General features: G+C 34.0%; 1 protein-coding gene across 3 annotated transcripts in view; it reads left to right on the forward strand.

Annotated features, from left to right (window-relative positions):
- The window catches only part of LOC126975837 (dual oxidase maturation factor 2), a 97,187-nt gene that overhangs the window by 6,717 nt on the left and 76,828 nt on the right, over nt 1-13,642 (forward strand). The window lies entirely within an intron of this gene.

Raw genomic sequence — 13,642 nt, forward strand, 5'->3', positions numbered from 1 at the left:
TAGAATTGTCATGAGACGTACACTTTCTTTAGAATTGTCATGAGACGTGCTCTTTCTTTAGAATTGTCATGAGACGTACCCTTTTTTAGAATTGTCACGAGACATACTCTTTCTTTTTATTGTGATGGTATTATCTCTATAACAACATCTGCGTCACTTGTACTATTCTCGTATATTGTGGAAATGCTTATGTGCACTTGATATTTTATAATCTAATGCCGTAACAGGCCAGGCCAGTAACTTGAAGTGTAAAATTTATTATGAACAGAAGAACAACGTCTGTCAGATCAGCTAGTCATAAATATTTTTTTTAAACTCATATCTGTCTGTTATTAGAGCAATAATTACCCGGGTACAAAAATCCTACTTTTAAGGAGGTGTAAATTTTATAAAATCATTACTTTATTTTTCAAGTTGATTAAGTAAAAGACATAATTAGTTAACCCGAGTATGTGCGAAAGTGTTCTTTCTACAGTGTTGTTGTACAATATTGTGGTTTTGTTATAACAAGTTGGTTGCACATAGCACCGAGCATTTTGTTGAAGTTTCGCTCGTACAATGGTTTATAAATTCATAATTCTCACGTACACAATACAACGTTGCCTCGGCCATAGCTAATAGAATCTTCGAGGTATGACGTAAGCATTATTGTCTTTGGTCAGCAGTGTGTTCGTGTTGTCGACCCTGCTTTTAACAGAATTTATGCAAAGAATGCGATATGTATAACAAGGCTAACGTAATAAAGTCCACTGTCATGTCATGCGGTCTGTCGTTGTCCATTTCGGAATGACGTCACTAAAATATATTTTCTAGAATGTATTGGCACGTTATGTATAATTTTAATCCAACCCCAAATAAAAGTCTCTGCGTGGGTATTACGTTATGGACGCATTGCTGCTAAAGACAGTGTACCACAAATATTTTTATATAAACAAACATTGATTCAAAAGTTTGAATAAATTATCGTACATACACTTGAAAGAATAAATATCCGAAGAAAAAAGAATAAGTAAATTTTTCAAAAGTTTGCAATTATTTTCAATTTTCGGTTTTATAAATGGCGACGAAAAAGCTAAAATAATAATATAGGTACCTAATTATTTTGGCTTCCTGAATCTATTCTTATTAAACTTAACAAAATCACACGACAAAATTGTATATATACTATTTTATTTAAAAAAAATTGTAGATAATAGAATAATTATATATAATATGGTATATGTAATATGATAAATAAATAAAAAAAATTGTAGATAATAGAGTGTTGACAAAAATAATTAAAAAAACTTCAAGTAGAACATCCTCCCTACTAGCGTTGTATTGTGCGGGTTTTGCGCGCCCGAACTCACTCTCCCGCTCAATCGGTGTCGCCCTCTTCTTGAAACGATTTTCATATCACATCATTATTTCATTCACTTAATTGCGTTTCATCCGTAAAGATTTTACCCTCATGCGCGCAAAGAAGTTTCACTTCGAAAAATATTGGTAGATATAAAACAGCCGGTGTTTAACTCGTTGTACAGTAATATCACCGGTTACGGCTTTACTGCTTCATGGCAGAAAATCGCAATCTTTATGAGCATAACATTAATATACTGACATAAATAAGAACACATGATGTTGCCTTTCACATTTGTCAAATCGAATATTGCAAATCATGTTTGACAATGCATTGATAGGCTCCTACTGTGTCTCATTAGAGCCTCCATTGAATAATAAATTATGTTCTGGATATTAACGACATGCCATTTCGAATATAATTTTAGTAGTTCTTTTTATCTTCTTATCTTAAATTACTTTTAAATCTGTTTCTTTTATTTTTTTTTATGGAAATACGGGAGGGGCGAGCAGTATGTTCAGCTGATGGTAATTGATACGGCCTGCCCATTACAATGCCTTGCCGCTCGGGATTCTTGAAAAGCCCAAAAATTCTGAGCGGCACTACAATTGCGCTTGTACTTGAGACATTAGATGTTAAGTCTCATTTGCCCAGTAATTTCACTAGCTACGGCGCCCTTCAGACCGAAACACAGTAAAGTTTACACATTACTCCTTCACGGCAGAAATAGGCGCCGTTGTGGTACCCATAATCTAGCCGGCATCCTGTGCAAAGGAGCCTCCCACTGGTAAAACTCCCCTGTTGGGGTTACATTAAGATACAATATTACGAATGATTCGATGATTTTTAAGAATCCCGGTATTACAGCGATGTTTCAATCGTCAGTGTTACGTGGTTAATGAATTCAGTCTAATGATTGGTGAGTATTGGCAAAGATATAGATCAATCCTCTTCCTCAGTATTTACTGCGTCAAAAATTGTTAAGTATTCCGTTAATAGTATATTATTATGAGGAGTAATATGCTCGCCCGCAGGTTTTCAAGAAGCCTAAATAATGTTAAAGCGTTATTATTCAAAGCATTCTGCCAGTCTTTTTACTCGAGCGGCTTGTGGGTGTTATATTCGCGCGGGGCTTATAGCGTTCTACATGTCACATATAATAATGCGTTTAGGAGGCTGTTGGGGCTACTATGGCATTGTAGCACTTCTGGAATGTTTGGTGACGCATCTGTGGATGGTTTCCATGCCATAATGCGCAAAACAGCGGTTTCCATGTTGCAGCGTTTGCGTGTTAGCATTAACAGCATCCTAAAGATGATTGCTGCCAGAGCTGACTGTTCCTTCCAGAAACACTGGATACAGTTAGCTCTAGGTTTGTAAATATATTTCACTAATAATACTAACGTAGTTCATAAGAAATATTGTTACTAATACATTTACTAATATATATGGAGATCTCTCTGAATTAAATAAATAAATAAATTAAATAATACATTTTGACCAGCAAATCTACCCACAGTGCGATTTTCAAGTATCTTTCTTTCAAATTCAACCAAACGGCTATTTTTTTATTTATTCTACGGCTACATTCCAAAAAATTATCTCCTCCATTAAAATATGCCAACAAGAGTGTTGCAATCTGTTTTATTCTTCTAATAAAAATTTATAAGCCAATCCTCTTCTATAAACCACTGGAAGGCTGTCAAAGGGCTTTTGTGCCCGTTTTATATTCGCCATTTTGTCGCTGTTGGCCATGTAGCGACAGTCTGCGGTACTAAGACTAGTCATGACAACCAAGTGAACAACATAGATGGTGGGAAACTATTTACAAAAAAAAAATGTGTACTTTATTTCGTTGATTCTTGAAGTTAAAGCACACGGAAAACGAACGAAATTAATTTATAATGTAAAAATACTTCAGAGTATTGTACGTTCCTTCGTAGCCATTTGTATTATACGTCAAAATTAGTTCTCTGGACGCTCTCTAGTGGCGCTTCGAATAGGCATAAATAAATTGTTGTCAAACATATGGAACAGCATGTCCAGAGGTCTTTATACAGGTCAGTATAAAAAATAAATACGAATTTCAAGTCTTTTAAATGCCTACCTTCAAACAAAGACGATAATTATTTAACTCTTCATAAAATCCCATTTGTTTACCTCTACTGACAGGCCTCGAACCTATTTCACAAACTTGACATTTGTAATAACATTTTATATATTACTAGCTGACCCAGCAAACGTTGTATTGCCGATATTAAAATCGCGATACAAAAGTAACTGTTGATCGTAGATGGGTGAAAATTTGAAGTTGTATGTATTCTTTAATGGTGACTCATAATCAAACACATTAAAAAAAAACTTGTGGACCACCCGTAACATTTAGGGGGATGAAAAATAGATGTTGTCCGATTCTCAGACCTACCTAATCTGCACTCAAAATTTCATGAGAATCGGTCAAGCCGCTTCGGAGGAGTTCAAAGTTTAACACCATGACACGAGAATTTTATATATTAGATTTATATTTCTTAAATATATTTGCTTTTAATTCTTGACACGAGAACGGAGTTGTGTCAGAAGTGCGTTACAATTGCAGCGTGCTCGTTATTAGTTATGCATGGTTTTTGATTGTTACACGCTATCGCAAAACAAAAACTGTACTAGTTTTTATATAGAAGAGTATATAGAAAACTGATAAATTTCTCCTGTGAAATCAGTAGCTTTACGTTTAAACTAAAATTCCGAATAAACAGAATCATTTTAGATAATTTAATAAATAACATATGTGTATTTAACTTTTATTAACAATAACTCTAGTGTTGTAAAATAGGCCCTGAAATAAATAAATCAAGTAGATGAGAAAATAATATGAAATGAAAGAGACGATTTTACTGTTTTATTACTCTACAACACTAAGCCCAAAGTTATAATTTAGTTTAAGAATTTTAAAATCGTAAAGAAACATGCAATAAAAACAAATAATAATTGAAAACAAGTAATACTAAGATAACTCGAAAGATGTTGAAACATAAAGAGAAATGAAAATGTTTTAAATACCAGAACCCAATGGTTATCAACCGCTGACATATTCGCAAGACTCGTGCAAGGTTGAAGTGACCGATGTTTGAGAAGTATTACGCTAATACTGCTAAAGCGGGGTTTACACTATCCAAGTAAACAAGACAGGATTACTCGGATAACGACGCAGACGCTACTCGTAACGCGTAAACGTGAGAACTCGCAACGACGGCACCCAAATCAAGTAGAGTTACTGGACAATTTGTTTTGTTTTAAAGTATAATAATAATCATCACTTCTGGGATACACAAATAAAATTTGAAAAAAAAATTATGAACGATGCGGGACTCGAACCCGCGACCTCTGTAGTAACTATACGTAATTGTAATCCTACGACTGTGTCGTTTATAGAAAAGTAAAATAAACTCTTAGAAAATTGACTATTGCAAGTATAAATGAATGTCTACTTTCCGTCTTTTTAGTGGCATTTTTCGGATCCAAGTTTCAAAAAAAAATAAAAAGAACATCATCATTATTTTTGATGCGGGATGAATTTTGTTTGAAGCATTGGGTATTCACTTTTAAAATATATATATGAGTCTGAATTCTCATTTTTTCTCTTTTATAATTTAGTACTACAACCATTACTGACTACTTGTTGATCGTGCCAGGAGGCGGACAACTTGGCCGCGTGACATTGGTGTTTGTGAATCATAATCAAATTGTACTTTTTTATTGCCGGAGTTAATACGAGTGCACTCAATCCGTATGTACTCGAATAGTGAAAACCGTGCTTAATGGGAAGCGACCGAGTTGTGACACTAAGTGCTAGTTCAATATTTGAGATATTATGATATTTCTAGATGAGGGGTTATCTCTGTCGTGTGAGCAACAACGGGTCGTTATTTATATTCGGTCACGTCTGTGGTACTATTTCCTCAGGTCTAGTTCCTATTCTGATATGGCATAGTAACACTCCTCTACTAAGGGACGCACTTTGTGACATTTCCTGAATATCCTGACCCTTTGGAAAGTTTGAATAAATGTCAGTCGATTGTGTAACTGGGTGCGGACTCATTCTCACTTGGAAAAGTTTTAAGTGACCTGTAACTTTGTGAAAGTGAAGAACAATCGAGCATACATACGGGCATACACATAGCTTCATCACGTTTACCAATTAGTGTTGTTGCAATATGTTATGTTATTGTCACTTCCTGTGGTAAATAAATATATATTTCTTTTTCTATCATATCTTATAACTCCAGAACAATCCCAAGAGCGTTGGCGAGAAAGCATCGAATAAACGTACATAATTATCACGGGGAGTGTATCGAAGATCTATTTCACCTGATTCTCAATATATTCTTGATAATGTAATGTATATTCATAGGCACATAAGTGAATTTGCTAGAAACTGTCATAACCATAATGTTAACACCAGCAACAGATATAAGCTTATAATGCCTACTACTTGGCTAAGTCGTGTTAGTAAGTCTTTTGTGGGGCGATGTATATGCTTTTACAACAAGATCCCAGAAAATGTTCAAAACAAAAGTATTACGTTATTCAAAAGAATTGGTAAAAAAACGGTTGTGTGTTAAGGTTACTATAACATAAATTACTTTCTTATGATACCACAGATTGGGAATGGAGCGACTGCCCTCAGGCTATTAGTAATAAGTTTAATTGAACAATAATACTTTGTAGACATATTTTTTAATGAAAAAAAAAGCCCGCTGAGTTTGTTGCGCCCATTCTTCTCAGGCCTGAGGCATTCAATTAATTCCTGCCGCCGAATTCCACGTTTGCACGACACGCCACATATTAGGATGTCATCCCCACCATCTGGATGTATGGCGTTTCTCCACAGTGCGGTTGTCAAGGAACTTTCTTCCACGTACAACCAAGCTGTAGAATGAGTTTGCTTGTGTTTCCAGGACGATATGACACGACGATAGTACACCCTTCTAAAAGATCAGCAACTCTCCTGTGATTCATGTGGAACATGTTGCAACAGCAAGAGAATTTGTGTGGCGGTGATCACTTAACACGTGATGAGAGTCTACGGTTTTTTATCGGTACTCGAAGTTAAAAAAACTCCATGTTCTCAATTATTTAACAAATTAATTAATCAGAAACATTGCAAACAGTAGCGTACGATCTCATAATAGCTTTTTTCTAAGCTCTAAAGTAATCAAGTCATGACTTAACACAATTATGAACACAACAGATCCATTACTTCAATGATTAATAACGAATTATTAAAGTTTAAATAAAGGTGACTGTTCACGGACCACTAGCGTACGGCGCCGGGAATCCTACAGCCTTTGTGAAGGTTATCTTACGCAATGTAAACTTAAAAATTTATTCCGATTATAAGTTCAACTGCATGCAGCACTTACAAATATAATATTACTTGCAACGATGTTTTATAAAAGCTGACATTAATTGAATCTAACTAATGCACCAAGGATTACAAATAAAAGGATTGTGTGGTTTTATGAAAACACGTTAAAAGTGAAACTTTTTTTCACATTATAGACATTGAACTAAAAATTATTGTAATAATATTCAATTAAGGATATAAAAATCGCTTTATCAATCTTAATTTTATACTTGGAAAATTGGAATGATAATGGGAAATAATAAAAACAAACAAAATAGCGTGGAGCACTGGCACAGATGAGTAATAGTCTATACCCTACACGGTCAGCTGCTGCGGACTATAGGCGCCGCCCGACCGTCACGCGACATGCAACAAAACAAACGAAAAAGTTTGAGACGATGTAATAAAAGTTTCACTTTAACAAGAATAAATATTTTCAATTACTTTTAAATTTAACAGCAGATTTAATTGAATTTAGTTACATGATTCATCATTGATTTAATACCATTCTAAATTACCGTACTCGTAGCCGGATTTAGCTTCTATTGTTATAAAACCTTTTGTAATCTATTCATATAAATAAAATTCAAGTGTCTATTTGTATTTACGAAACAACCGTGGATAATTACACCTTACCTTCTCACTAAATGACTAATATGATGCTTTAACAATAATGTTTCATGCTTTTTAGTTCAATTAATTATAGTTTTTATAATCGCTAATGAAATGCTCGCAAAATACCTTTATTTATTTACGATGTGTGTGTATTGTTCTCTACTGTACTCAATATCTCTTTTTTTTTAACCGACTTCAAAAAAGGAGGAGGGTCTCAATTCGTCAGTATTTTTTTTATGTTTGTTACCTCAGAACATTCGACTGGGTGAGCCGATGTTGGTAATTCTTTGGAGTCGGTATCAGTCAAAGTAGTTTTGTAACAACATACATAGTTATAGGTAAGATGTGCTTGAGTCGCACGCCCGACGTGAGGAGGTGAGAGTGGGGCCGCGAGGTGAGGACCGATTCAAAATTACAATAATCGTAACTAGAATTAGATTAATTAATTAGATTGTCTAAGAATACGCCATAATTTTTATACTTCTTAGTGCATATTATATCAATTGTTTGGAATAGTGTTTTTAAAATAAAAAATAAAAATGAAAATCATTTAATTCATACCATTATAAATCCGTATATTGTTAGTAGAGTAATACTTAAAACTATATTAGTAAAATTAAAAATTAGCAAAAATTTTAGATTCGGTTGTATTTTTTGCTATTGTTTTTATCTTGTGCACACAGCACAAGCGTTCATAATAAATGTCTCAATGCTATAGAAATCTGATGAATTTTTGACGATTCCTATTCTTCTGGTAATAACTGTTAACGGTAGTACCCACAAATTTATACTTAAAATGACGATAGTGAGTACACTATCGTCTAATACTAATATAGTTTAATACTAATAGTAGGTATATTAGGATGAACCTACATTGGTTTTGTACATAACTAAATTTATTGGTTAATAAATATATTTTGAACTTGAATAAAAAATCTGATACAATAGATTTATCTCTTATAAACTTACAAATCTACGAAAATGTAATATTCCAAACAATACACTGAACACATACATTGAAATCATATAAAAAGTATGGCGTAATCAAAATAAGAGGAACTATTTTGTCGCGCGATAACGTTAATAACTTTAAAAATAATAGAAGTGAAAACTTGAACATTAACGTTGCATTTTTTCATATTTTGGAATGATTATGGCATTATTATGCATTAATGTGGTTTAATACAATATTTATTGCGTTATCGTACACAAAAATGTATATTACATAAATTGAACACTTCAGAACTATTACAATTATTTTACATTAAAAAGTTTATCTCTCATTATTAATCAACTTTCATCTATAATAAACTGTTAAAAATATATCACGGCTGAGATTCGATCCCTCGACACGATATTGAAATAGCCGAACTATAATTAGTAAGAAGTATAAATCTTTCATCCATAATTTTAATAAGTGTCTTACGAATTTTCGTTCAGGTCACGTGTCCTGACGCGAGTTTAATATTTTATACGCATCCCAAGTAAAGTGCTCAACGCCGTTAAAGAAATCTTCACTTCATAAACGCGCGGTTGTTAAACAACGTTATTGTAAACATTTGTTACATACTGTTAAATCCTGCGATGAACTTGCTATTATCAGCTATTATGTTATCATAAGTATCTCCTTTTTTAATATATCATTATACATTTAACCTTGTGTGTTTGCCGGTATTATGCCAGATATGGATTTATGATCAATTTAAAGATGAAAATACATTTATTTCAAAGTCGCAAAGTCGCGTTCTTGTATACGCTCATTGGAATTTGATTTAGAGTTTGATTATGGCGCGAAAGAGACAAGAACAATTTGAATGTAGTTATTTAGCGAAATGATAAAAAAACGTCAAAATGTTACACAATTATCCATTTTATGTCCGAATATGCTGTTTTTCACTGAACACTTTGTCATTGCGTGGCGTTGTATTCAAAACGCGGTCGAAACACAACTGAACGAAAACTCTGCTTATTAGAGGCTTAGGCAGAGTTTTGCTTCAGACATTTCACAGCGTGGTAGTAAGTCTAGTTATTTATTGTAATACAATGCTAAAGAAGTATAAACAATGGCTGCCTGAAATAAACTAAAAATAATAATTGTTAACGTTTACTATCTTAATGTGTCCTTGATTGTTTATAGTACTAACAACAGATTTATGATCCTTATTATTAACGTACTTTAATGACGAAATGATTTTATGTGTACAATAATAAGTGGTAGCATGTAATTACATTAAGCCGACATTGACATGAATTTTGAAGTATTTGATCGTTAGCTTTTCTTACTTCGTATGAATTATCTGTTGAAGTTATTTTTGTTTGTTTTGGTATTTCCTCATAATGCCTCTACAGCTATATTATTTTTTAATATAATCAATTAAATATTATGGACAATGCCACGCTCATGTAGTAAATTATAAAACGTCGAAACTAAAGGTCAATTTATTATTAGATAATCAAGTGGAAATCCTTGATTACTTGTTTTCTTAGAATTATAATATAATTAATACTTAGCTGGCTGTATTTACGTGAATTTGACGAAATAATGTTAACGATCAATAAGGATCGATAACAATCTCATACTTGACCGGTGACCGGACGGTCTACTAGGAGTAATAATAATAATAATAATAATAGCCTTTAATAACAATCTTTACATAGTTTTAGATTTACATTTAGTTTGCAGTAGACATCGGCACAGATTGTTTTGCTTTCGCATAGGCCTCCAGTGTTCTCGGTCATGACATGATCTGCTCCACGTCACACCAGCGGCATCTTTTAAATCGTCGCTCCATCTACGACTCGGTCTCCCTCTCTGTCTTTTTCATTCTCTAGGATACCATTCTATTACTATTTTGGCCCATTTTTCTTGTTTGCCTCGTATATATATATATTACTAGGAGTAATCTCATGTAATATGGCCGGAATCGGAACGGTGTAGCAGATATAATCTCATACTTAATCGGTGACGGAATAGTTTATTAGGCGTTATTTTACCTCATACTTTTCAAGACAAAGACTATTTTATGCCTGACCCGATCCTAGTATGGTCATGTTACTTACATTATAGTGCATAAAATTGAGTTTAGATTCAAATTTTTTCACAAGTTTTTCTTTGTATATTTCATATTCTGGTATCGGATATGTATAGAAGCACACAGTGGTCCCCAATAATAAGTTAAGGCGAAGAGTAAGCAGAAAACACGCAAACGTGGTGTTTTTAGACAAGTTTTGTGGTGAGAGTATAGCATTTCGAGCTATAAACACTACTTAATCCTGTTACACATATCCTTAAGTCTTATTTGTAGGTTGCTAATTCTTGCTGTTGGTTATAGTTAACGCTGCCGAGCCTTTTTGAACTACCACATTTCTTTTAAGTTAAACAAGTTTTTTGGCATGGCGTGACCCATTTTTTGGTACTTCTCTCAGAAAAGTTATTCTTATAGCTTGTACTTTTTTGTGTAGGTTAATTTATTCAGATAAGTAGCGAATAACGAGGATTGTAAGCATATAAACTGTTTTCCACGCAAGATTTTTGAAAATATTGGCTTTGTTACATAGATGGTGGGCCGGTAGCCGTGAACTCATATCGCTCAAGGTCGCTGGCATTTAGTGTCGCCTTAAACAGGTGTTGCAATTGTGCTTAATATTATATAAGTACAATAAGCACTATATCTCGTGAAAGATCCTGTGAACAGCGAGTTACTTCCAACGACTTTTAAAGTGAACAACAGTTCGAAGAATTAATTCTTCAGGGCTTCACGGTCGAACCCCCATTGTGCAATTTTATAGGATTTTTCTTTCAGCTTTACAACCTAATTATGGAAAAAATTTAGTTTCGCGGTTTTTTTTTTGGTCAGAAAGCCTGATAAAGACAAATGTGAATGGACACTTTAATGAATTGATTAATCTGGTATTCCAAGATGTTATAGCTGCAGTGATCATAAAAGATCGCGTATGATCACACTGAGCCGTAGCCTTGTTTGTTCTTTTAATTTATCAAAATATAATATATCTACAACCAATTAGTAACCTTACTAGAAAAAGACCTAATAACTGTTCAGTAGAATAAAAAATATATAAAAAATAAGCCTTGGAAAAAAGGCACACTTTCAACCTCATATTTAAGAGGCCGCTACGAAGGATTTTCAAAGAAAAGGTATATCAAAGTTGGGAATAGCCTATGAAACGTATAGTTAGGGTTAAGCTTAAATTATTACCAGTTAGTTTGAATGACGGAACCCTAATATAATTGAGATGATTGATGAGGTCAGTGGTCAGTCGGACTGTTTGGCCTTGTTTTACATTTTATAACTAAATCCATACAGATTATCTTTCATATGTTTTTGTGTTAAAATAATCAAACTTTTTGCAAATTTATTAACATCATAAAAATAGCTATTTCTTTTTCAGGTGTTTTTTGTCGTTATAATGAATAATAATACATGGGGCACACTAAAAGTTTTGCACTTCTACCTAATCGGAACTATTAAATTTCGAATGTTATATTTTTTGAAACGTTGCAACCTTCTTAGTAACAAAAAAAACAATTGGCGGGAAATCGGAAATCATTTGTCAATTGTTCAACATCAAAGTTGTACGTACGCAAAAAAAATGATTATAAAAGTTCTCTCTCTCCGCAAGACTGTGCCGCTCGTCTTCAAAATGCTTTTGGAATAGAAGCATCTTGCTTGAGTATCGTGAGGCGATGGTTTGCTGAATTTGAGAGTAGGGTTTCTTTACATGACGAATTTTGTGAAGGGCGGCCTTCAACAGCCATCAACGAAAATAATGTGTTTACTGCTAAGCGGCTAATTGAAGAAAACCCGCGGAGAGATGAGACAATTCGAGGACTATTGGGGATTGGTATGAGCCAAATTCAGAAGATTTTACACGAAGAATTGAAAGTTCAGAAACTTTGTTGTCGTATGATCCCTCATGAACTGACAGCGGAGCAGAACCGGTCTCGCGTGGAATGGTGATCACAGATGCTAATGAAGTACGACCACGGACATTCTAATCTCGTATGACATTGTCACAAGAGGTGAAACGTGGATTTATTGTTTTGAACCCGAAAAAACAGCAATCTTGTTAATGCGAGTTTGAAAATGAGAACAGGCCAACAGTAGTAAGACAGGCGAGAGACGTTGGTAAAAAAATTATCACATTCTTTTTCTCAGCGGCGAGTCCCATCTGCTCAATTCCACTTGAAGATCAAACGAGTGTTAATGCCGAGTGGATACTACTACTTATCACGACCTGTATAGCCGAGTGGTTAGCGATCCTTCCTATTAAGCTAGAGGTCCCGGGTTCGAATCCGTTGTCTTGCAACCCATAACACAGGCTATATATGCCTAATTTGGGGCAAGATAATTTGTGTAAGAAGTGTAGGTATCAATATAAAAAAAAATACTACCATTTGTTTACCCAGGGTGTTAAAAAAGTTCGCGAAAAACGACCAAACAGCCGCGTTCTCCTACATCATGACAACGCTTCTTCACACACGGCCAACAAAACTAAGTCATTTTTAGTTTCCGAAAAAGTACAACTCGTCACCCATCATGCACATAGCCCCGATCTAGCACCCTGTGATTTCTGTATTTAAAGATTTGATGAGAGGTTTCATTTTTTCAAATTCCGAAAAGGCAGTGATAGCGTTCCATCAGCACGTAGAAAACAAGCCTTCCGATATGTGGTTCTCCTGTTTTAAAAAATGGTTCGATCGCATAAAAACATGTTTAAAATGTAAAGGAGAGAATTTTGAAAAGCAATCAACATAATGTTTTGGTTATAACATGCTGTCTTTTTAAGTTACGCAAAACTTTTAGTGTGGCCTACGTATAAAATATAGTGGTGATGTAAACGAAAATATTAAATTTGTTGTTAGAACAATACCTAAGTCATTATTTAGCTTGTCAGTATAAGTTGGCCTACGGCAAAAACACTAATGGTTTTTATGATTAATTATTGAATGTATTTACATATTTAATTCCACAATGCAGCCATAGCTTTTATCGCAATTCTGCAAACATATTTAACCCTTACTGCTATATTTTAATATATAGAATAAGGTCGGAAAACCAGAACATTTAGCACCAATTAGTGCCAACTGGCAGCGTACACTGGACTGAACTTCTTCACGTGGTGTGAAAATGTCAAACACCAATGTTATACGGCCGTTTTCAATAACGTATCTCTAGTTACGGATATACTGCTGTCACCGTTTAATGACAAGATCTTATCTATCCATAGTTATGTCCAATATAGTAATAGTCCAATGCTTTACG

The sequence above is a fragment of the Leptidea sinapis genome, chromosome 38, assembly GCF_905404315.1.
Source record: "Leptidea sinapis chromosome 38, ilLepSina1.1, whole genome shotgun sequence".
Lineage (NCBI taxonomy): Eukaryota > Metazoa > Arthropoda > Insecta > Lepidoptera > Pieridae > Leptidea > Leptidea sinapis.